Source organism: Chionomys nivalis, chromosome 21 (genome assembly GCF_950005125.1).
Source record: "Chionomys nivalis chromosome 21, mChiNiv1.1, whole genome shotgun sequence".
NCBI classification, from domain to species: domain Eukaryota; kingdom Metazoa; phylum Chordata; class Mammalia; order Rodentia; family Cricetidae; genus Chionomys; species Chionomys nivalis.
In genome coordinates, this window is record NC_080106.1 from 51029626 (window position 1) to 51054405 (window position 24780).

Here is a 24780-nt window from a genome sequence, read left to right on the forward strand (position 1 = left end):
TTACTCATATTGCAGAATTTTTAAATTTAAGATATGTGCATGTGACAATTGATACATATTCAGACTTCTTAATGGTCTCTTCATAGATTGGAAAAGACACTAAGCAAGTAACAATTCAAGCTTAAAGTATTTTTCATAAATGGGAATCCCTAAAATTATAAATATTGATAATGTGTATGGAAATATTAGTTAAGCATTTCAGCAATTTTGTTCCCAATGAAGTATTGAACATAAAACAGGCATTCCTTATAACCCTCAGGGACAAGTAATTGTGGAGAATGCCCATGGCTCCTTGAAAACACAACTTCCAAAGATAAAAATGGGAGAATTATACTATCAGTTTCCACATAATGCCTTAAATCATGCCCTTTTTACACTAAATTTCTTAAATGTAGAAACCCATGAGCAATCTTCCACAGAGAGATTTTGACATGATGGAACCAGAGTGAATATCACTAAAGCAAATTGGAAAGACCCTTTGCACTGAATTATGTAAAGTACTCGGCCCTGTTTTAATATGGGTTGAGGGTATGTTTGCATTTTTTTCACAGGAGAAGAATGAGGCATGATGGCTTCTGGAATGGATGATCCAGTGTGTGAAGCAGAAGGATGCCAGCTGTGATGTCAGCATAGCTGCTGGTGTTCCCACAGAAGAGTCAGGTGAGGTTCCTGACCCTCTAATGTCACACAGTCTGAGAAAGGAAGGAAGATCGCAGTGATGGTTGGCAAATCCCAGCTTCTTGGTGGACCTATTGCACAAACATCCAGACCTTAGTGAGTCCTTTTTACTCTGGAGCTGGATGAAAAGTTGACGCAGAGGAACACAGTACCTAGCTGAGCACCCTCCCTTATCCTTTTATTTATATACACTGGTAGTCAATAATGGGTAAGATCTTTTCCCTCCAAGCAATCTCAGACAGAGTATACATGACAGAATTATGTACCAGTGATGGGTAAGTGTGGAAAGTGGAAGAAGTCCACCTAAGCCAGGCACGGTTGTCTGTCTCATAGCACAGGCACAGGCTATATTAAATAAATTTAAAAAGGAGGAATATGTAATCACTTTGTTTGTTCCTTGTATCATGATAAAATGGTTTGGTTTTTTTTTTTTTTGCTTTCTTCCCCTTTTTCAGATTGGGGTATTTGAAGATCATAAGATATATGTATTCAATATTCATGGATGTATTCAATATTCACTGAATTGCCCTCTGGTACCATCCTGTGTCTCCATGTTTCTGTATTTCTTTCTCATTTCTGTTCTTCTTGCCTAATATTTCTAATCCTTGTGCCCTTATCCTGGAACATATAAATTCATTGAGGATGGACCCTGACAACAGGAAACTTGAAGGCAGAAATATTTGTCTCAGTTGTCCCCTAAGAAGATTATTAAGTACTTTAGTTTTTATTAATACTTTAAAGCTTCGAGATCCACAAAGGGCTGAAGCTCTGTGGTATGCTTGAGTCTAATGTATTCTAAACATGAGTTGTATAAACACTAGAACATTCATTTTCAAACCGGTTTTGGTAAACACTCTATACTGATTTTTAGATTCTCCACCTACTAGGCAGAGGTAAAGAAAGGAGCTCAAAATGCCCATGTATATTTCTAAGACAATTCTCTTTTCACAACAGTGTTCCATGGATAGAAGACCCATAGGCTTTTCTGCACGGTACATATGTGCTCAGGAGTCCCTGAGGAGTCATCAGTAACTTGCCCAGTATTTTATTATTCAACTGTGTTTTCACACAGATTTCTTTGGTCTTTGTAGCAATATTAAAAAAGGTATTACATTATAAAAACTGAGCATCTAATATATTGAATGATTTGGCCAGAATTATACAAGAAGAAAAATTGACCTTAACATTTGAAATTTTGGTCCTTAAGGGCTAGGTTCCTTCCAAGCAGGTGCAAAGACTTTATAAAGGGCCACCCAGTTCATTAGATATCAGTTATCATGCATGTATTGAACGCCACCCTGGTCTGAATATTCACGTTCTGTGGCTTATTTCTACTCCCCCTCCTCTACTGTTACAGAAGAAACCTTCTTATTTGTCCTAAAATTCATGGTTATTTCATGACTACAAGTGCAAAAATAAGTAATGTCTGAAATTCACTCGATATTTAAAAAAAAATCAATGGCAAGTTACAAAATGTACAATTTGTTATTGCTGCTACAAATAAAATTATTATAATTGATAAAAATCAATAATTTGAGAGTTTATTCTTGGAAATTGATCACAGTCTAATGATCTAGATTATTATATTTCTAAAGAAAATAAATGATTTAAAAAATTACTCACTTGATTTTATTGTGAAAGTCCTAAAACTATCTAAATGTAGTTAGTCTCACAAATAAAGTCAGTCTTAGCAGATGTAAACAAACCTGCATTCCAGACCCTGTCCTCCATTTTTTGCCTTTAAACAAGTTTAAAATTTTTGAAAGTTAAAGATCAGGCAAGAAATGCCCTGGGCAATAGAAACCCAAGGCCTCACAGTGAGTCCTAGAATTTTAAAGAGTCTCTTTCCTAAGTTCTAGCAACTCAGACAGTTCCATTTCAGACCCTGACCAGAAGCATGGAAGCACCTTTATGGCCATTTAGGGCAGGTTGTTGCTGTTTGGCTAGCAAGGAAACCGCACCCTCACCTCCTTTTCAGAAAATCTATCTCTGCCACATCCCTGCTGCTCCTCCCATTCAAGGAAACAGTCTATGCTCCCATGAATAAACACTTGACTGATAGAAGACTCTAAGGACAAAACGAGAAAAAGTCATCATTTTCACAATAAAGGAGAAAAACAAAATGTCTGTCAGAATTTATCCCAAAGCTAATACTCTACCCTTTAAAGCAGCTGTGAAATACCAGCTCTTTCTTCCACTTTTACTATAAAGTGAGTTTCCTGGGACTTCTTGATCTCTCCAATCCATAGAATCATAACATACAACACCCCACCACAGAGACAAACATTTTTATATCTTTTCTGATAACATTTTTGAAATTCATCTCTCTCTCTCTCTCTCTCTCTCTCTCTCTCTCTCTCTTTGTGTGTGTATGTGTGTGTGTGTGTGTGTGTGTGTGTGTCACTCACTACCACACTGGCATCTTTCCAGACATCAGCTCTCCTGCCGTGCTTTCTCCGGACCCACAGGCCACTTCTGTGAGGACGTACTGAAAATGACTCTGCCCCTTGGGAGCACTGTTAAAAGATCCAGGAAAGTTCAAGAGCTGTAGTACACAGGGGACTGCGTGCATAGCTATCATGTTACCTAAGAACAATGTCGCTTTCAATGCCACATCTCTTCTGAAAGCTTGTCTTCCTTAATAAAAATAAAAGAGACTCCAAGCAGCGAGCAGTAGCTCAGTTTTCTGGAGCAAACTAAGGTAGAATAAAAATCAGTTCTTAACATCCCAACAGTTTAGGAAAAGAGTTCCTTGCCACACCCCCACTCCCAAAGCATGAAGAAGACTATCAGCCTGAGCACCCTCAAGTTCTCAGTCCCGTTGGCAAGGGTGGAGCACAGATTGCCTTAGAAACAGGAAGACCTCAAACGCTGGTTCTGTGCTTACTATGAGTGAGACATTTCTCTGACGGTCAGGAAACTTCTCATCGTTCTTATCTACAAAGTAAAACTAGTAGTATGTATATTTTGCAAGATTTGAGTAGCACATGGTGTCCTAGTTTAGTTTCTGTTGAAATTATAAGTATCATAACCATAAATACTTAGGGAGGAGGGATTATATCAGCTCACAAGTTACTGTCCATGCTCAAGGGAAACCAAGGCAAAAGGACAGAAGGAAGGGGCTTGCTCTGCAGCACCGCTCTGCTGCTCCGCTCCACAGCTCCGCTCCTCAGCTGTTCCACTCTGCTCCACAGCTCGGCTGCTCTGCCCCACAGCTCAGCTCCGCTCCACAGCTCTGCTCCACTGCCCCGCTGCTTTGCTTCCCTCCTCTGCTAGGGCTACTTTTCTTATACAGGTGAGGTCTACCTGCTCAGGGCTCCTACTAACCACAGTGGGCTAACTAGTAATCAAGAAAATTTCCCCACCGACATGCCCAAAGGCCATCTGATGGAGGCATTTCTTCAGTTGAGGTACCCTCTTCCCAGGTGGATAAAAGTTGACTACTACAGCTAACTGTGACATGTGGCTTGATGTACTACTAGATAATTAACAGATGCTCAATATCAGCTAACTACTTTTCAGCTGGTCAACCTTAGTTTCTATTAATTGGTGTCTAAGTAAAAAGTGGAAGGATTTTTCAGTTTTATAAAACACATAAAATCATTTTCTAATTTGATCAGTGTATTTTCAGACTTTCATAGAGAAATACAAAAGTAAAGGTCAATACTGTACAAGCTTATTAACCAAATATTTCTCTCTATCTTTAGACAGTACTTAAATATATAATAGTAAAGTATGGCTGTAAACCACAAAAGTTGTTAGACTCTTCCATTAACTTGGTCACATTAGAATACTCATGGGTGCCTATCAAATGTGTGGCAATAAAAAAAATGTGTTTGAAACAGTCACTACATAAGAGATTTTTCAGACCTGTCATCACTAAATAAAGTCAAAACATTCATTGAGCTTCTGAAAAAGTTGACAAAATACCCCCAAAAAAGTTTTGATTCATTAAGAGCACTGAGACCAAAATCAGAAGAATTTTACAATGGGCTGCTTCAAAGGCTGATTCTGAGGAAGCTTCAGAACCATGCCAGCTCAGACAAGGGAAGACCAATGTAGAACATTACAGACTTCAGGCATTAATGCATCCTTGGATTCCAGTTTCTTGGTATTCAGAAGAAATGCCAGAAAAAAACATGCTGTGACAGAATCATGTTGGAAGCATCCACAAAGGGCAGAGAAACAAATACCTATCTTCAGTGCTGAATAGATCAGACGACAGCTCTTTTATACCAAACAGCGGTCAGAATGCTTCTCTTTAGTCTGTGTAGTAACTGTCATACACAGTCTAACATGAAACTCGGGAATCTCATACTCTCTCTGATAATTAATAATTATTGTCATTTTGATTGAATTATGAATTGCCTAACGGATTAGTAAAGCACGTGTTTTGATGTGCATATGAGGGTGTACAGAAATGTAATTAGACTATGTGAGCTCTTGTCCAATCAATGCTTCAATCCATTTATACAGTCAAAATCAGAAAGGACCATGGGAAGGTTGGAAGGAAGCTTCCAGTTGGAGGATGGCAGTATACTGAGGTCTTGGTCAGGGATATTTTTGTCCAGGTTCTTCCTATCCCCATGTGTTTTGACAGCCTTGCAGAGAGCATTGCTGTCTCGTGAATTCTTCCACACGTCGCTGACTAACCACAAGCCCCACAACACAAGGGAACCAGACATCATGGGTTAACCCCTGAAAGAGCCTCGACGGGTTAATCCCTGAAAAGGCCACCATGTGTTAACCTCTGAAACTACCACTATGTGTTAACCCCTGAAACAGCCACCACGGTTTTAACACCTGAAATGGTCACCATGGATTAAACCTCTAAAACGGCCACCATGTGTTAACTCCTAAAACAGCCACCATGGGTTAATCCCTGAAACAGCCCCCATTGGTTAAACCTCTGAAACAGCCACCATGGGTTAAACCCCTGAAACAGCCACCATGGGTTAACCTCTGAAACAACCACCATGGGTTAACACTGAAACAGACACCATGGGTTAACCCTTGAAACAGCCACCATGGTTTAACTCCTGAAATAGCCACCATGGGTTAAACCTCTGAACTATAAGTCTTTTCTGTTTTAAGTTGATTTTAAGGCATTCTGTTACACTGGTAAACATATTAATAACAGACTACCTTTAATAATGTCTAGAATATTAGCTTCTCAGTGAGACTACAATTCTGCTAATTAACCGTTGGAGTATGAATGCAAACAAGATAAGTAAAGTCCCTGGACCCAAAAGGATGACTTCGTAGGAAATGCAGGATCAGTGGAAGCAAACTAAACTTGTAGAAGAATCCTTGGAGCTAATCAAGGATACCTGGCACTGCTCCCAAATGGCACTGAGCACCTTCCTCAGCCATTTGTCTAAGACGACAGTTGATGGACAGCATATGAAGCTACTTCCCAAGCAGAATGTCTGCTGCTTGCTCCGTCAACCTTCTGCTGTACAGCACTACCAGGAAGGATTTTTCTTTTCCTTTTAAGGTATATTTAGCCTGAAAAAAAGTAACTTACTCTAGTATAGTTTGTTATAAACTAAGTGTAACAGGGTATAAATAAGCAACCTCATCAGGAAGAAGAAACAGGAAGTGTATATACATAGTGGCTGGCCAAGATTTGTCAATAATAATGATAACTAACAAAAAACAATTAACTTTTTATATCAGCACTATTTTCTACTGAATGTCTCCTAAATTACAAAATTAGAAGCTAAGTCTTATATTCTTATGAATTCAAGAACACTCCTATTTAACATTATAGGTGCTAAACTATTTGATACCTTATCTCACAAGAAGATGGCTTGCTTAAGGTTGTATGTCTCATTCAACACATTGCCCCAAAGCCACCCTTGTCACAGCCTCTGTTATAAGGTGTCTCAGTGGTCAGAACTTTACCTTACTATGAGGACCCAACATCTGACCGTGTTGTTAAAATTAACTGTGAGGGAGAAAGTTTAAGTACTTTGTACTGCAGAGAAGAGGGAATCAAAGAAACATGCTTTGATTTTCAAATGTGTCTTAGAATCCTATATCAAAATTAGTAGAAACAGAACACTATATGACACCAATTTATGGAAATGCTATAATGGGATCTATTGTTTTGATATTTGGCTAATGTACTATGCTAACTTTAAAAATGAATAAAAAAGAAAAATCAATTAATTTAGCCCTGCTTATGTTTATTTAAACATACAAAATTCTCACTAAAGTATTTTTCTATACAGACAACTAAAATCCTAAAAAATTCAGCTTCAAATATTAAAAGTTAACATTTCATGATTTACCAATTAGCATTTAATGAGATGTGTGTATGAGAGGTTAAAGAAATATAAATTGTTGTAATAAAAGCGGCAGGGCTGCGTCCCCAGCACCCGACCGCCCGCATGGCTAGCTTATGCCCCAAAATAATTACACGGAAACTGTATTCTTTTAATCACTGCCTGGCCCATTAGTTCCAACCTCTTATTGGCTAGCTCTTACATATTGATTTAACCCATTTCTAATATTCTGTGTAGTACCACGAGCTGGCTTACCAGGGAAGATCTTAACCTGCGTCTGTTTGGAGTGGGAGAATCATGGCGACTCACTCACTAGGCTTCTTTCTCCCAGCATTCTGTCTGTTTACTCCACCCACCTAAGGGCTGGCCTATAAATGGGCCAAGGCAGTTTCTTTATTACTTAATGTAATAAAAGCGGCAGGGCTGCGTCCCCAGCACCCGACCGCCCGCATGGCTAGCTTATGCCCCAAAATAATTACACGGAAACTGTATTCTTTTAATCACTGCCTGGCCCATTAGTTCCAACCTCTTATTGGCTAGCTCTTACATATTGATTTAACCCATTTCTAATATTCTGTGTAGTACCACGAGCTGGCTTACCAGGGAAGATCTTAACCTGCGTCTGTTTGGAGTGGGAGAATCATGGCGACTCACTCACTAGGCTTCTTTCTCCCAGCATTCTGTCTGTTTACTCCACCCACCTAAGGGCTGGCCTATAAATGGGCCAAGGCAGTTTCTTTATTACTTAACCAATGAAACAACAGATAGAAAGATGACCCACCTCCATCATTTCCCCTTTTTCTGTTTAAACAAAAAAGGCTTTCACTTTAACATAATAAAATTACATATAACAAAACAGTTATAAAGCAAGAATTACAGTTACAATACTTATATCTATTTTATCTTTTATCATAACAATGGAAAACTGTAACTATAACTAACCATTCTTCAACTCCATCAAAGACTCCAGAAGGATATAATATTACCTAAGCAAACAAGAGATCCAAAACTCTAGAAATGACAGAGACATCTCGCTGTCTGGACAGTCACCCAAAGTTCTTTTGTACCGTTGGGGCATCCATCTTTAGCCTTCAGGCCCATAGTATCCAGAGACATTTCCAGGAAGCAGGAAATTCCAAAGACAGTTCAGTCACTTTTTGCTGTGTCCTGCAGAATGTCTCGCAGACTCTTTCATGAGTCAGGAACCCCGAAAAACCATCTCACCTTTAGGCAAGTTCAGCAGTCCTCTTTTTGTGGGTTCTCTGTGTCCAGTTTATGCAATAGTCCAGGCAAGAACAGTTTCTTGCCCAAGTGGCTATCAAACTCCATAAGGATCCTCTTCGATGCCCATCTTCCTCTTGAAGTAGATTGGTGCTGCCAGGAGCAGAGTGTCTCATTGTCATGAAAAACCCTAAGTTATTAAAACATTTAAAATACCATATTCTCTAGCCTTTGAAAGATATGATGAATGCCTATTTGAAATATATGCATGCACATCTAGAAAATCTAACTAACATGACTACAAACTTGACTATTATTGATAATTATCCATTAACAACCTATAGACATTACATTTTTAAGTGAACTACACAATCACAATACCTTAATCAATATCAGAAATACATATACATATAATAAAATTGACCTTAAATTAATATCAGTAAACCAAGATTCATATCAATGCAAATTATTCACATCTATATTATCTCCCCCTTTAAATGTAAAAGAACATTTATAAACAATATATGGGAACATGGGCGCAGTTTTTTCTTTCCAAACTGCTTCCTGCTGAATGGGGGCGCTGTTATTCGGGTCTTTTATGGGATAACCTGTCTGCTAGGTTCATCTCAGTTGGCAGTTGAGCGAAGCAATTTTTTAAGGGTGTTCACAGCAACCCTTCAGGAGGGCGTGGTCTATAAATGGGCCAAGGCAGTTTCTTTATTACTTAACCAATGAAACAACAGATAGAAAGATGACCCACCTCCATCAATAAATGTTAATGGTGTGGCTGAAAAATTCCACAAAGTAGGACAAGATGATTATGGGTTCTCGGCTACATATAAGTCACTGAGAGAAGTGCTTTATGGCATGCGTGCTTTGACCCTCCCAAAGCACCCAGCATTGCCTTAAGGAAATTTTTCTGTCATTCACTAAAAGATTTAATGACCTTAACAACCAGTTTATGGACACTCCTTTTCCAAACTCCCTAAAATATATGTAACCTGCAATCATAGAAAAATCTCCAGTGCCTGTAAGTAGTTTTTGCATGATGGCCTTTTAATTAGAAATTTATACAACCTGTAGCAAATGCGTATTTATATACCCTCTCTTCCTACAAAGAAAAGAAGAAAAGAGAGTGTGTCTAGCAGATAGACAAATCGACTGGTTAATGAGACTATAAACCCAACTAGCCTACAGTGAGGAGGCAGTGGACAAGCCATAGAGCCATTTGTCCAAATCATACACTCTCTCTGCTGTTTCTATAATAATGATGGGAGAGTCTTCTGTTTTGTGTTGATTTTATTGGTTAATAAAGAAACTGCCTTGGCCCTTTAATAGGACAGAAAATTAGGTAGGCGGAGTAAACAGAACAGAATGCTGGGAGAAAGAAGCCGAGTTAGGCAGTCACCATGATTCTCCTCTCCGAGACAGACACAGGTTAAGATCTTTCCTGGTAAGCTACCACCTCGTGGTGCTACACAGATTAATAGAAATGGGTTAATTGAGATGTGAGAGTTAGCCAATTAAGAGGCTGGAACTAATGGGCCAGGCAGTGTTTAAAAGAATACAGTTTCCATGTAATTATTTAGGCGCATAAGCTAGCCAGGCGGCTGGGAGCTGGGCGGGAACGCAGCCCGCCGTTCCTCACTACATAATAAAGCGAATATTTTCAGCTCTCCATACTCCCAATTCAACTGGTTCTAAATTCGGGGGCTTAAGGGATGATATTATTTATTATAATCTTGTTTGCTACCTCCTTTCAAGCCTCCCTCTATTGTCTACACTTTTGAAGAAAACAGGTCATGTCTGCTATCCTAAAATTCTACATCCCTCATAACCTCAACTAGGCACTTAATATAGCTGTGGCACAAGACATGATTGGGAAGTAAAGGTTGAAATCATTGGCCATTAGTCATAGTTTTACAATCACCCTGACAAGGAAAATATATTTAAAAAGTAAATATAAAACTGAAGTTTACTTTTGAAACTCTACTGTATTAGTACTCTATGACTGTTATACCAAGTTTGCTAGTAACTCAGTGACATAAACAGTAGAAACTTAGACTCTCCAAAATCTGGAGGCAATCATCCCAAAACCAAGGAGCCAGTGAGGCCAGTATCCTTCACCAAAGAAGGCTGTCACTACAAATAAGAAACCATATCTAAGAAAGTACCATTTTACTTTTTCAAAAGAGCTGATATTAATTACTCTTATATAAAACTCATGCTGTGACATTAACTCCTTGTAAAACACCAGAGAAAGTTCTTAACTCTTCCCAACCTGTGAAAAACATGGAGCAAGCGTAATCAGACAACTTGCAAGCACTCTTTTCTGGGATTTTCTGGGCTAATAAAATTAGAATTACTAGAAGAAAGAAGGTTAAAAATTAATAGATTTTTTAACTTCTTATATTAATGTCTATATTTAAGATCCTGTAACTATATCAAAAGTTTTCACATAAGAAATCCTATTACAGAAAAGGCAATAAACCTTCTGTTTTATTAGCATCCTCATCCTGTACCCATCTGTTTCAAAGATACAGTGTGAAGAGAGGAAGGGCATAGAGATGCAGGCCCTGTGATCCAGATGTCGTGAAGCTATGTGATTTCATCCAGTTACTAATTCTAAGAATTCTTTGCAGGTTCTTTCTAACTCAAAGTAAGAAAAAAGAAAAAGCAAGGAAGGAAGGAAGGAAGGAAGGAAGGAAGGAAGGAAGGAAGGAAGGAAGGAAGGAAGGAAGGAAGGAGGAAAGTTCCACAAAGAAAAATGAGAAGAAACAAGAAGCCAAACTGAGAATTAAAAGCAGAGTCATAGTTCTTTGTGTGAGCATCTCCCAAGGGTATCCAGAGTTCACCTCTTTATTAGGAAGTCAGCAACAAGGGAACTGCCTCTATGCAAAGAGAGGTAGTTCCAAATTTGAAAGCTTCAAAGATCAAATTATGTTGTGATGCTAAATTCAATATAATTTTCCACCTCACTGAAAGGATATCCTTGTTTCTATTTTCTTAGAAATTGTCATGTATCCCAGACTTAAATCCTTCCAAATAATTTTGTAGAAATAAATATTAAAAACAGTTTTAACACTTTGCTACCATCACATGTGTTCTAGAAGTCATTAAAATAGGGAATGAGATATTTTATAAACATCATTGATCAAAACACTGAAAAGTTGTTGTAACTGTAGCCACAGAAATAAAGACAAAACAAAGCTATTTTTCCTTAGAGAGTTCACTATTGCTTTCTACAAATGTGGCACTTAATAACACCTTAAGGAAAATGTTATTAAAGTACATATGCCTTCATTGTATGTGTAAAGGAAATCATTTGTGACTTGGTAACCAAAGAATACATACATGCTTACACAGGTCTACATATTTCCAGCCACCTCCACATATGCACCCCAAAACAGAATTCCCTCCTCCTCCCCCCTCCCTCTCTCATTCACACACACACACACACACACACACACACACACACACACAAACCATCTCCATTCAAACTATTTAAAGACAAGTATTAACCCTAGATGCATGTGTTCTGTTCATAAGTATCATTAAATGTCAAAAAGTTCAGTTATTCTGTCATAAAATTTAACTCAAAAGTAAAGTTATATACCTTTATTCCCAAAGAAGAGCATGAATACATATACACTATATGCTTCATGCTGACTATAAAAGTAGTATTTAATATGTACTACAAAATGGATTTCTTCATGCTCTCTTCAGTTTCTAACACTCATTAATTTGATAATCTATCATTCAAAATTCTAAAATAATGCAATCATAAGTTGTTGGAAAAATCATAATTGGAATTGGTTAATCAGTACTTTAGAATTTATAAGCTTAAAGAGAACTTCAGTTCATATTTTTCCTTATTTTGCTCTATTAAGAAAAAAGTCAAGTATGAAGAACATATTTGCTATAACTATTTGATACGATAATTGTCACAGCATTTTAAAAAGTTGATATCTTTGGATCAAATTCAAGGAAATGTTTAGCATGTTCTCACATAGTTACTCCGTTTTCAGAAGAAAATGCAACAAAATTTGTCAGCCTGAGTAGAATACAAGAACTAAAACAGATTTTCTCTTTTTAATCTCACAAACTTTAATCAAGTTCTCAAATTAATGCTATTGATATTTTAGATTACATTTCCAGTCACCCTGAAATGAAGATTAGAAATACATTTAAGAAATGGATGCAAGGTACAGACCTAATGTATGATTTTTGAGATAAGAGCCTTGACAAATGAACCGCAATTTTGACTCACACATCAGTCCTACCATCAGTGCTACCTGGCAGGACACGTACAAAGGCTCTGAGTCAAATGCCCTGACATCCACAGAGCCTGTAATGAGATGCCCTGGGGTATCACTGTTTAGACTCTGACAAATGCTTCACTCCCTCCTCACACGCCCCACTCCTAATCTCATGTGTACAAATGAACTGCCAGAGAGAAATGTCTTCCCAAGGATATCACTGCTGTCATGAGTTCTTCATCTCTTCCCTACCAGACACTCACAACTATTTTTGTTACTCTTAACATTTTACCTCCATCTCCACAGAACCATAGTCTCTCCTCCTTCCTCCCACTGCCATAAACTCTCCACTATGCCCTAAAGATCTTAGGACTTGTCTTCAGGTAAGTTGGCTTTCACTGTATGCTCCATCACATCCCTCACCTTCCTTCCTAACTCTAATTTAAGGGGACAGCTCTCCAGCAGCTCCAGCTTATTCTTCCCATTCATCCCTCATGCTCTGGGGCTCTATAAAGTTAGTCTCCTTGTAGAAACTTTCATATCTTGTCTCTTTCCTATCAAAATAAAACTTAGCATTATCAGTTCATTTCCATACTCTACCATACTATGCCTCTGCCAGACTAACCCTCCTGGTCTCTCTAAACTCTGTTACTTCTGATGCTATGTTATCTTAAAGGGAAGAACTCATTTTGAAATTCATTTCTTCTAACCTGCCTATCTACCTATATCAATATCCAAGCTCTTGTCTGTCTCCTAGGACTCCTGGTCATCTATTCTGGACCCTCTGAGGCATTTTCTTCCCTTATAGATTCATGAATAACATTCTTCATGCCCTCCCAATTCCTTCACAGCTGCTCTTTCATACTCCATTGCAACAAATCTTCTGATTCTCTTGATGCTAGAATCCCTGGGGCTCGGTCCTTAGATTCCTTCCACCTATGTTTTTCCCTATATGACCCTCTCAAAGTCTATGAAAGGAACATCCTATATATTTTTGTTGTTTGGTAAATCAACACTAAATTTAGATATTGACCACACAAAATGCGTCTAGTCAAATGTGAAGGTTGTAAAGAAAATATTTTTTGAAAATTGTCATAGTCTATTCTGTGCTGCTATAATGAGTCTTTACGATTGGTGTCTTAGTTAATTTTCTTGGTGCTGTGAAAATACCCTGGCAATAAAAACAACTTGAGGACAGAAGAATTTATTTGGGTTCAGATTGTAGGGTAAATAAGAACAATCACACTGGGAAAGACAAGTCAAGAGAAGACTGGAATGGCTTGTGTGCTTAGTCAAGTTCCTACTTCCTATGTATTCCAGATTCAATCCCAGTAAATAGTGAAAGGCTACCCAGTTAATCAGATTGAATAAATCAGTCCCAGGTAAGGCCACTTGGTCTTGATAACATCTTACCAGTGTGATTCAGATCCTGTCAAGTAGACAGGGAGCACTAGCCATCACAACTGGGTAATTTATTATGAACGGGGATTTTTTTCAGCTCTATATGCTAAGAAGAATGAGATTGAAGGGCTGGAATCTAATGGGGACTTCTTGCTGTAGCATGCCATGGCAGAAAGGCAAAAGGGCAAACGAAAATAAATGAGCAAGAGATGGAACACACAATCTCAAGATCTGTTATTACTGCTATTGTTTTTGGTATAAGATTGAGCTGCTCATTGCCTAATTGCTCATCAAAGGTCCTAATTTTAACTGTTGCACTAGGAATTGAATTTCTATAATTTTCTTATATGGATGGCACCTAATGTGAAAAATAGTAAAGTACCTCAATAATTTCTGTATTAACTACTGCGATAATATTGTAGATACATAAAGAATATTATTAAAATATTTTTCACTTGTTTTAAATATTGTAAGTGGCTCCAAGAATATTTTCAGTATTGACTCCTGGCTCGTGTTTCTGTTGGGCAATATTGGTTTATACCTGGCCTAGTTTAACCATCAACTTGATACAGTAGAATCACCTACAAAAATAAAGTCTTGACTGAATATTGCCTTTCTCAAGTGGTTTGTGGATCTGCCTGGGGGGGGGGGTTGATGTAGGAGGACCCAGTTCATGTGGGTGATGCCATTTTCTGGGATGCACAAGAAAGCTAAAGAAGCATACGCTTGTGAGAAGCTAGCCAACAGCCCTCACTGATTCTGCTGAGGTTCCTGACCTGACTGCCCCCAGAGATGACCTGTGATCTAGAAATGTAAGCCAAATATACAGAGTGCTTTATATCAGCAACAGAGGCAAAGTAGGAAATACATTAACAGACTCAATCCTATGAGTTCATACCTAAGGGAAAAAAACTCCTCAACATCATGATTTGGATATCTAAATGCCTCCTTGTACCAACCATATCCAAATCCTAAGTTAGTTTCTGCCCATTAAAACCAACATGCCCACATAGGGCCCAGAGGGCCTAGTCAAAGCTAGACCTGACCTGAAAATCTGAAGACTAACTTTCATGGTACTAAAAGACACCATGAAAATGTCTAAAAGAGGAAGGCAACTAGCAGTCTTGTCCATCTATAATACACTTGAGAACCACAACAACAAACAGCATGGCACAAGAACTCTAAGAGTGCAACAGTGGCACACACAATGTGGCAGTAACCAACATCTCTCTGATTGGTCTTAAGACCTGTTCAAACCCATCTAACTCCTCAGGACTAGTGAAGTCATAATCTTGAAGAACCCTTGAGTACCACTTGATGAATAATCATAATCAGCACAATCCCTAACTACATTCTAAATAAGTGTCCTCACATCATCAAATAAGTATTATTCTCACCCCTCATCAAGGAAACTTCTCTTTACATCAGGAGATCATTACAGAAAATGACAACCAATCCAAATGCTGAGTTGTGGAACCCAGTCTCAGCTGATACATCTACAACACAACTTGTACCTAAGGCCTTGTGGACTATGCATTGGAAGTTCCCCATGACAAGAGCAAAAGTTCATCCTTGAATGTCTGTTTCCCTCACACACCCACATCTCATCTCTCAACACTGAAAAATTCTGTCCTTAACATAATTTTAGATCAATATTTAATGCAGTGGTCTTCGGAAATAGGAACAAAGAAAGGAAAATAAGCACAATGAGAGAGTTAACGTAAGAGTCTTTCATAAGTTAATCATTCTATAAGGTATATGGTTGCTTAACCATGTGAGAAGCTTGTGGAATATTATTGCTATCCCTCTGCTCTAGAAGAAAGAAGAAAACATTCTCCCATCAACTCCAAATTCCCCTCCCTGGTTGCCAAATGTTGATGCTAAATTGAGCTCATGAGTATCCTAAGCAGGTAGGATTCTGAAGGCCTGTAAGTGAATGCAGTCATCACAGAAGTATCTGGAATGGCTGAAACAGGAAGCAAGGCAATCTAACTTCAAGTGGATATGTAAAGCATTTGACAGAACAGCCTATGTACAGTGGTATGCTGAAGCGAGCTCCTGTCTGCCCACGAGAACAGATCCATACACATCTCCATATATCTCCTGTCATGAGTGAAAACACACTGGAGTATTTCTGTCATGGACACCAACAAATGCTTCCTCCCTCCCCACCTCAGAAACAATTGCTAATAATTTGCCAGCATATCAGCTGTTACAAGATCCTGTGTCAATAATGCCCCAGCTCATCACTGAAATGTAGCTACATTAGTTTTGTTTGTTTGATTTAGTTCAGTTTAGACTTTATCTTGTTTTCCATGTTAAAGGCTCTTGTGTGATTGCCCCATGGCCTAGAGCATCCTGCTGCTTATCTGAATTATTAGTATTCATTTCTTACACCTTAGCTCGAATATCACCCTCTGTTCAATCTAACTCTATTGTTACACTCTCTCATTGTGCACATGTGATTATGTAACTGATATTTATTTTTCCACCTGGTGTAATATTGTTCTAAGAATATAATTCAGGTCTAATTTTTCTCACCTATATAGTCTTTGTACTGACCTGTGTCTGAATCTGAATCTCTGAACAAAACATTGCTAATCAAATATTTAAACTCTTAGTACCATCATCACATAAGTAAAACCTTTGTAAGAAAATTTAAAAAGAGGTCTCATGGTTGAAAATTTAGGGAGTCTCACTGGGAGGACACAGGATTTTATGGGTATACAACATCTCCAGCATTATCCCTTGACTTCTAACTGTCACCCAGCACAATCTAACTACAAGAAGTTGAAGAAATTTATTCCAGATGAGTACCAAGAAAGAAAAAGATATTATCTGGTGAGTTTCTATCAGTCCCTTCTAGTCTGACTTTCTGGACACCAAATATCACTAATTCTTCATCCTTGAAAGAAAATGCTTTTTCACAACAAGAAAGCAACCTGGAGTTTTCAGAGGCTTGACATTCAGCTCTGAGTCTTTATCTGATGGCTCAGCATCACTATCAGATCGACTTGTGGCTCCCGGTGGCCTAGTGTTGTGAGAACCATGTACAAAAGTTCCTGCGTTCTTCCATAGAGCACACAGCATGCAATGGAAACACACGGACACCTCCATCAGCAAAAGAGGAAAGGAGACACAGCAGTCACTTCCATAGAAAGTGCAGAGCCTGCTGTGGGTGGGAAGTTCTTTCTAGGGGTCACTCTCTTCCTAATGTCCCCTGGGAAGTATTTGACTGGCTCTTGCTATTACCCTCACTGGAGGCTACCCAAGTTGTTCAGTTCACTTCCTGCAGGTTATTTTACATTTTGAGCACTCAATTAAACCCAGGCTCATAGTTTATTCAGTAAAGGAATTTCCTTTTAAAATTGATATTTTTGATCTATTAGCTTCCAATTAATTCAACATGCCAATAACCACATTCAAACTCTTTTTATTCTTGGCTCTAAAGCATACTTTGTTTTCTTACCCCTTGCTTTAGTCTGTCAATGGTGACAGCTCTGGATTATCTAACAAATAGGGTAAGTTATGAAAGGCACGTCCTTAATAGATTTTTTGCTGCAATGATAATTCTTGTTGGAGATTTAAATCAAAACCAAAGTTCCAAACTTTGATTTCTTATTGCAAACATTTTTTTGCCTTAACGTTTAAGGCAAACAGAACCACTAACATAATACTACAACACTTAGTAGTACATGGTCTATGTATCCTTGGTAGTGGATCTACCATTACATAAGATGTGTGCCTGGCCTTCTCAATTGCTAAATACATCACTTACATTAACAGCATCATGCTGTCTCGGTAGAAATCTTTATAGATGCAGCACTTGCCCTCTTTCTTATTCTCTATTTTTGTGTTGACTAATAGATCACTCTGCCCCCTGATATCTGGAGAATCTTCCCTCTCATTTCTAACCCCAGGTGCTATCATCTTAATTGAAGCCGTCCTATTGTAACTGAAGTAATCTCTCCTTACTAGTCTCCATGTCTATAAAATGCAAAACATCCCTTTCTCTGATGCCTGTAAACATTCCAACTTCAGCTTTTATTAAAAGTATTTGGATTATTACTTTACTTTGCAGTTAAAGTTCAATGTTCATTACCATCTAGTGTCATCTCTAGGACCCCCTAATCATCAGATGTTGGGCCAAAATTATCTCAGGGCCTGTACCTCGAGGTCAGTAGGACAGAAAATAGTCAGAAGGATAGTTTCAAAACCAGGTAGATGCCCCTCCAGCCAGAGGGAGGACTTGGCTATTTCTCATTGGCTGGAGGTACCCCTGTGTCACATAATGTCATTTAACCTATACAAGCTGATGCTCACAGTAATAAACTGAGTTCCTGCTTTGACTTGACTCCTTATCGCATCTGATTGTCCTGTGTTGTGGGGCTACAGAACAGGTGGATGGTGCATTCACCTTTTACTGGGGAATAAGGCTAAGAATGCCTGGCAACTGGTGCCAGAAAGTGAGGCTCAACCGGTCCCAGGGCTAAGTAGTTGGTCAAGGTGAGTGGGATCCCACAATGATTACTTCACACACAAAAAAATGACCCATACATGCTACTCTCCTAAAGCCTGGAATTGTCAGACCACAATGCCATCCAGGCATGGGAGGATATAATCACCCTGGCCCCCTGGGTACCCACTGGGAATCGTTTCTCAGGGGACATGTGGAAGCGTGTGAAGACTCTGGCCAGACGAAGGGAAAAACACTTTGATATACCCCGACCATTGGGATTCTGTCCCACTATTGCGGTCCTTAAGGCATGTTTTCACCCTGCTCCTCTGCCAATGGGTTGTGGCATCACAAAATGTCAGGACCCAGTCACATACCAAACAGACTCCTGTGGCGGCCCTTCAGGCCCAGATCCAAACTATAGCCTCTTCTATTACTCAAGCCCTGGCAGCTGAACAACAAAAGCAAACACCTGGAAAATGTTTTCTATGCAGTCAACTGGGGCATTTTAAGAAGGATTGCCTACAAAATGGCATTAAGACCCAGGTGCAGAAGGGAGCCTCTCCATCTCCCTGCCCTTGCTGCCACAAGGGGTCCCAAGCAATCCCCTCCCATCTAGTTTAAAGGTTGATTTGCAAATGGGTTTTCTATTTTTTATCTGAGCCCCAGTGAGGAGGATTGTGAAGTTTGCCTTTTCCATTCATACAGTTAACTCCTTTCAACCTGACGAAAGATATGAATGGACTATTCTCCCACAGATGGCCAATAGTCTGGCCTTTTGCCAACAATATTTGTATAGTATCCTCTGTCCTTATTTTGACAAAGATATATAACCTTCCTATGTGTTTATATTGATGATCTAATCATTGGGCATTTGGAGGAATCTGGCCTAGCTCCCTGGGTAACCACTATTGTTGATAACCTCTAACAACATGGCTTTAAAATAGTCCCAAACTAAATACAAAAGGTACCTGCAATTCATATATTGGTATCCCAATTAACACTCACTCAAGTCAAAGTGAATGGACCCCAATTAATCCTGCCTCAGCCTCTCACTTTATCGGGGTTACAAAAGATACTGGGAGAAATGAACTGGGTAAGGAAGGCCCTGGTTGCCTGTAGAGACTGGGGGACTAGATGTGTTATATGATCTCCTAAAAGGGGGGCAACCTTATGAGATCATTTCCTTGCCCCCTGAGGGCCATCAGGCACTCACTGAATCCATCAGTGAGCTCCATCAGGCTTCTTTGGTGACATTCCAATCCAAGGCTGGATATTATTAGAGAAAATTGCTGGGTGCCATCGTTCCACAGTCACAACCGCTAGAGTGGATACACACCACTCTGGGGAGCTCTCCCAGAGTGTACTCTCTAGTCAGTCAAATAGCTGATATGATCATAAAAATCAGGGATGTGTCCCTCTGACATTATGGGAAAGATCCTTCTAAACTAATAATTTCATTCAAAATTAAGGATTTAGAATGGGTGACCAGACATTGGTCTCAATTGAGCCTCACCCTGGAAGGATTTCTGGGGACCCCAGACACCCACTTTGGGAAGACTCAGTTAGTGAAGCTATATCAATAACTGCACTGAAGAGTTCCCTTAGTCTTTTCTTTGAGGCACCTGACCCAAGCATTCATTGTTTCCACAGATAACGGGAAGAATGAGGCTGCCTTTGTAGTTTTCCCTGCAGGGGGGACCAAGTCAAAGATGGCCAAAATTCTCCAAAATTCTGCTCAATATAAGGAAATAATGGCCATATATATTGCCCTATAAGAGGTCCCAGAACCCAGAAACCTCTATTCATACAGCTCTTATGTGGTCAGCCTACACCACACTTACCCTATGTCTATATCAGAATGGATGCTAATCCTATTTCTGCCTTGATGATACAACTTGAATCACTCTTAGAAGGTAGAAAACACCTATATAAATTCAACATCTCAGAGGACACCAAAACCTCCCTGTCCAAGGGAATGCTGCTGCAGATATTGCAGCTTCAGGGGCCTGTCTCATAGAGGTCTCAACTCTGCTCACACAAAATGCTACGTAATTGCATGACTTAACTCATGTTAACTGGAGAGGACTCAAATACCCCCAGATTCCTACAACAGAATTAAAGAGAATTGTTCATACATGTAAGACTTGCCAACAGTTTCTCTGCACCCCCGCCCCTTTATAAGGGCCAGGGGTGAACCCAAGAGGGTTAGGATCCAATATCAACTGGCAAACAGATGTATTACCCTTCATTTGGAAAATTAAAACATGTTTGTGACCATAGACGTGTCTCTAAGGTGGGGCAGGATAGTTGTCTGTATTCTGTCAATCATGTTTTAAATAAATGCTGATTGGCCAGGCAGGAAGTATAGGTGGGAAAACGAGACAGGAAGTAGAGGTGGAGCAAAGAGAACAGGAGTATTCTGGGAAGCAGGAAGCTCCTTCCACCACTCCTGCCCAGACCACCTAAGAAGCAGGATGTAACCTGCCCCCTCTCATGGTGTAGGAGGGTCTTCTTTCTATGTGTTGCTTTCATTGGTTGAATAAAGAAAATTGCCTTGGCCTTTTTAATAGGACAGTAGTTTAGATAGGTGGAGTAGACAGAACAGAATGCTGGGAGAAAGGAGGCAGAGGCAGAGAGCTGCCCGCCATGAAGCTGCCAGTTCAGATATGTTGAATCTTTCCTGGTAAGCCATGAGCTTGTGGGACATACAGATTATTAGAAATGAGTTGAATCAAGATGTGAGAGTTAGCCAATAAGAGGCAATGTTTAAATTAATACAGTTTCCATGTGGTTATTTCGGGGGTTAAGCTAGCCAGGTGGCTGGGAGCCGGGTGGTGGGAAGTGGCTCTCCACTCCATTTACAACAGAGCCATGTGGCCAACATAGATAAGAACAATGGGTTAATATAAGCTACAAGAGTTAATAAGTAGCCTGAACCAATGGTAGCCAATCAGTTTTATAACTTATGGAGATCTCTGTGTGATTTTCTTTGGGGATAAATGGCTGTGGGAACCAGGCAGACAGAAACCCCAAAGAGCCCGGCTCCTCCAGCTACACTAAGGCATGGTGGGCTACTGCCCACTAAGGGGAAAAGGCAACCCATGCTGAAAGCCAGTTCTTAAAATATTTTGCTGCATTGGGACTACCACAACAGGTCAAGACTGACAACAACCCTTGTTTTATTAGCAAAATATCAAAAGAATTCTTCCAGAGATAGAATATATCCCATACCACCGGGATTCCATACAATCCTCAGGGTCAAGGGATTGTCGAAAGACATCACCAGTATCTCAAAGAGGTCCTTATGAAACAAAAAGGGGGAGAAGTCTCTCCCATCTACAATTGCAAAAGGCATTATTAACTATCAACATTTTAAATTTTCAAAAATCAGATCAACAAAATAGATTCCAGAAACATTGGGGTTAGGTAGAAGGATCCTCTCACTAACCGATGGAGGGGCCCAGATCCTTTGTTGACACAGGGCTGAAGATATGAATTTTCCCTCACATGCTTTACCACATGCAAAAAGAATTCCTAGCTCCAAGGTATAAGAGAGAGCCCCTAACGGCCCCGAGCCCTCAACACATTGATGGGACTAGGGGTGGCCAGGACTGCCCTGGGCACCTCATTCCTGGTGATTTTACAACAAGAAATTGGAATAATTCACTCACAATTAACAGTGACCTTAGAAAAGACGGAGATTGCATTACGTTATTTACAAAGGTCTTTGGATTCCTTAGCAATGGTAACCTTACAAAATAGGAGAGGCTTGGACTTGCTGTTTATGAAACAAGGAGGAATTTGCAGGGCACTTGGAAAGAATGCTACTTCTATGCAGACCATTCCAGCATAGTTACAAGAATCCTAGATGAGTTAAGAAACGATATTGATTCATTTAATTCAAGGACCCCCTATGAGACCTGGTTTAATTGGTCCCCATAGCTTACCACACTTATCTCTTCCCTAATTGGGCCAATGGCTATTTGTTTATTGATTTGTCTTTTTTGACCCATGCATTCTCCAAAGGCTGAAACTAACTTTCCAAAAACAGATGCAATAGATACAACTCATGGCCCTTCGAGTACATTATGATAGGCTCGATACATCTCACCCCACAGATGAACTCTTTAATTTGAGGGTATTCAGGCTGAAACTCCAGATAGAGATGGCCCTGACCTGTACCCTCTTCCCAGTGAGCTATTCTGGCCTGGTGGCAGGGGTAAGGGTGGGATATAAAACAAAAAGGGGGGTGTTGACCCAAAATTATCTCAGGGCTTATATTTTGAGGCCTGTAGGACAGAGAAAAACCTGACCCAAGTTGGAAGGATACTCTCAAAGCTACCAAGTGGGGATGAGAGACAGCAAAATCTAGGTAGATGCCCCTCCAGCCAGAGGGAGGGCTTGGCTGTCTCTCATTGGCTGGAGGTACGACGTCACTTAACCTATATAAGTGTAAGCTGACACTCACAGTAATAAACTGAGTTTCTGCTTTGACTTGACTCCCTATGGACCATGATTGTCCTGCATCGTGAGTCTGCAGAATGGGCGGATAGCACACTCACCTTTCCCTGGGGAATAAGGCTAAGGAGGCCTGGCAAGCAGATTCCAGTTTCCTTGAAGATGCATGCTCATTCTCATGTCATCCAGCATCATCAGGTGTACATGAGGTCCACTGACCAGATAAGGTGTTCCTTCTTTCTTATATTAACAAACATCTATTTTTCAAAATTTACCACTTTAAAGTTCCAGGGAATACATGCCCGACTGCCTGATCAGATGTGATTTCTCCTATTAATTTTAAAGCAACAGAGCTTCCTTCTATTTATAGTATCATCCATACTATATTCTTATGTTTTACATACCCTACTTCAGCAAAGAGCATATAAATTACATGCATCAAGTATGAACTTCTAGACTGGAACTAGTATAGCTTTTGTCTCCTTATCCTTTAAGTAATAAATAAGTGGATGTTTCTGAACAAATGCATGAATCACACAATTTCGGTACCTTAATGATTCACACTGAGAGAGATTTTAATATTCAGTCTTCATCTACTGCTCTCTTAATTTCCATATTTCTTTTCCCAACTTCATAATGGCTACCTCAATATGAATGTCTATTTGATAGATCTAAAAATGCAATACTTTAAGCTTCCTTCATTTCTTTCCCCATTTCCTATTATCTAAATTACCCCTAAAATGGTTTGAATGTTTATGTCCTTCCAATATCATAGATCTCAAGTTAAAATGGTAGAGGATGAAGCTCTTAAGACTTTGCCACTCCTCAAAAGTCTCATACCATGTGAGGACATAGCTTTTATTCCTTCCAAATTATGCAGCATACAAATTATTACCTAGGAAGCAGTGCTAAGGCCTTGACTAAACATAATATTTCTGTTTGTGAAGCTTCCATAACCGTGTGAAATACATACATATACAAACATACACACACACACACACACAAATCAGGTATTCTGTAGCAACAGAAACTGATTACAGAATACTCTGAATCCTCTTCTCAACTCAGTGATATCTGCTCAGTTTTCTAGTTTAAAAACCTTAACATCTTCATGTCTCCACTTTATTCTGTTAATTTAAGAAAACCTGTTTATTCATCTTACAGTCCTCTGATCTGAATTTACTGACATATATTTAAAGAAACAATAGTTTCAAGAACTGACAGGCACAATGTATGAGAAAGAAGGTGAGGAGCAATGGATTGAAAGAGAATGATGGCTCCATAAGCTCATAAGGTTGAATATTTGGTCCCCCATTGGTGGAACTGTTTAGGAAAGATAAGGAGGTGTGGCCCTCGTGGACTAGACATGTCACTGGAAGTGAGGTTTAGATTTCAAAAGCCCAGCACCATTTCCAAAGTCTCTTGCCCCTTCTACCCCATGTTTATGGATCAAGTTATAAGCTCTCAGCTACTATTTCAAAAACATTCCTGTCTGCCTGCTGCCATGCTCTCCAATATGATACGGCGCTCATGGACTAAAAGCTTCTGAAACCACAAACTTAAATAAATGCTTTCTTCTACAAGTTGACTTGGTCATGGTAGTTTGCCACAGCAATAAAAATGTAATACGGGAATGTTCTTAGTCAGCAGAATTGAGAATAAAAACAATAAATGGATTACTATAGTGCTTTTATGAGATTTTGATATATTAATTATCAAAGAAAATTCAATTATGGAGTATACTATACAGGGTTTGTTTGTTTTCATTGTTGTTTGTATGTTTTCCTCTGCTCTCAACTACTAAAGACCACTTTATCAAGGCAAATCAGAGAGGACTAATATCCCAAGAATACACTCAGGTGCACCATTATCCCACATCTCACCTCACTGCCCTAGCATAGGTCTGGTACTGGGGCTCATTCTCGGCTAGTCTCCTCATGCATCTCTGCTGTTATTTTCTCCATTGACTCTGTTTCCAGTTTTATTTTTTAAAGAATATCTAGTTATGCCTCAA

The 24780-nt window shown here is 39.4% G+C and overlaps 1 protein-coding gene across 1 annotated transcript in view; it reads right to left on the reverse strand.

Annotated features, from left to right (window-relative positions):
- The window catches only part of Iqcm (IQ motif containing M), a 425687-nt gene that overhangs the window by 391029 nt on the left and 9878 nt on the right, over positions 1-24780 (reverse strand). The window lies entirely within an intron of this gene.